The sequence below is a fragment of the Myotis brandtii genome, unplaced genomic scaffold, assembly GCF_000412655.1.
Source record: "Myotis brandtii unplaced genomic scaffold, ASM41265v1 scaffold260, whole genome shotgun sequence".
Classification (NCBI taxonomy): Eukaryota; Metazoa; Chordata; class Mammalia; order Chiroptera; family Vespertilionidae; genus Myotis; species Myotis brandtii.
In genome coordinates, this window is record NW_005359881.1 from 150722 (window position 1) to 153094 (window position 2373).

Below are 2373 nucleotides of genomic sequence, written 5' to 3' on the forward strand. Positions count from 1 at the left end.
TGGACAGATCTGAAATTAGAATTTTGGGAAAGGGGGGGGGGGCGGAGAGGGGAAGTGGGGGATGGGGTGAGAGAGGAAGGTCCTATATATATCACTGAAGAATCAGTTCAAATATCACCTTTACTAAGTGGTCTCACGCACACACCAGTTGTTCACCATGTCTTCACAAACTATACTAATAAAAGGGTAATATGCTAATTAGACTGGACAGCCGAACGAACTTCCGGACATCCTTCCGGATGAAGTCTCGCTCAGTCCCGATCGGCCAGACCCCAGCAGCCAGCTAACCTACCGGTCAGAGCATCTGCCCCCTGGTGGTCAGTGCATGTCATAGTGAGTGGTTGAGCGGCATTAGCATATCATTAGCATATTACGCTTTGATTGAACTTATGACTGGAAGACCGGACACTTAGCATATTAGGCTTTTATTATATAGGATCATTCTTGCAATTACCTCTTTAAGTATAGTCTCTCTGATTATACTGCAAGTTCCTAAGAGGTGGGAACCAAACTTGACTCATCTTTGACAGTGTAGGGAAGGGAAAAATTCCTCTGCACCCACAGATTCAGTGTCGGGGTCTGTGAAACAAGCGGACAAAATACAGATTAAGGAGGAAAACAGTTCATGAGCCCATTAACATGTGCACGGCACATACATGTGGCAGGATTCAGTCAGGGGGTCAGCACTCAGGGCTTATCTAGCATCTTAACAAAGAAAGGCGATAAGGCAGAGCCTAATTTTCCCCTCCCCTTGGGTCTGGGCCAGCTTTGGTAAATTGTTTGGTAAATGAAATGTGACAGAAGTGATGTTCTGGGACTTCCGAAGCTAGATCATAAACAGTCTTGTAGCTGCTGCCTGGGGTTCTTACAACACTCAGTCTGTGGAGCAAGTTGCCATGTAGGAAGTCAGACTACCGTGAGCTCATCATGTTCTAGAGGTCACGTGAAGGTGCTCCAGTCAACAGTCTGAGCGTAAGTGACGCCACTTGGACCCTCTAGACCAGCCCATCTGCCAGCTGAAGGTCACTAAGTGACTTCAGTCAACACCACATGGAACAGATGTCAAGCCATGCCACATACCTGACCAACAAACCTGAAACACAATATGCTTGTTGTTTTACACCACAAGTTTGGGGGTTGTTACACAGAAGATCCCCATAACAAACACTATTATGCAAATGAAGGCAAACATCCCTACCATCTGGCCTTACAAAAACATCTACTATTCCAGATTAGTTGAGAGAGAACCTGGAAAAATGCCACCACCAAACCTGCCATGGTAAGTAGTCTATGCTGGGCAACCTTGTTCTCCCTCGTGTGAGGATGGGAACACGGTTTCTAAAGATGAAAAACTCTTGCCAACACAGTCATGTCAATGGAAGATTGATAGCTGTTTCTGGTCTTCAACCAATGAAGTCTTGTTTTTATGTTGGGGATACTATAATGAACGGGACTTTCTGATTATTGGGTGTCATCCTGAAGAGGAAAAAAACATCTTCACGTAGGAAGAAAAACCCAAGGTGTGATGCAAAGATTGAGTGGTGAGGCTTGGGCTGGTGAATGTGCTGGGCTAGCACAGATTTCAGAATGCCTGGAAATAAGTCTCCCTGATTGAATGAATCTGGGATAGGGGACTTGCTTCCCAAGAGAATTATCAGTTGCTGGAGTGTTAAAAGCTTTAGGTTGGCTGCACATGGAGCCTCCTGAACTGAAAAGTCACCTGGGCCTTGCAGCTGCATTAGCCACGAGGACCATAGCGACACCACCAAGGTGAACACAGAAATAAAAGTGACTGCTAAATTGAATCAACTCTCTAGTGCTTATTCAACAGCATCCGGGATCATAATTTACTGTAGCACAATCCTATCACGTAATTTGGCTTGGTGAGAACTTAACTGACAAATGTATACAAAGTAATGGAAAGTTCCTATGGTGACTTTTTAATCTTCCTTTTTATTCTTTAACTAGAGGCCCGGTGCACAAAAATTTGTGCACTCGGGGGGGTGGGGAGCGGGGTCCCCCAGCCCGGCCTGTGCCCTTTCACAGTCTGGGACCCCTCGGGAGATAACGACCTGCTGGCTTAGGCCTGCTCCCGGGTGGCAGAGGGCAGGCCCAATCCCTAGGTGCAGCCCCTGGTCGGGCTCAGAGCAGGGCTGATTGGGGAGTTGGGGCACTGCGCCCTGTCATGCACAGAGCAGGGCGGATCGGGAGGTTGCGATGCCACCCTCAGTCACGCTCAAGGTAGGGACGATTGGGGGGTTGAAGCACCGCCCCCTGTCACACTCAAGGCAGGGTCGATGGGGAGGTTGAGGGGCCACCCCCTGTGATGCACAGAGCAGGGCCAATCAGGGGGTTGGGGCACTGCCCCCTGTC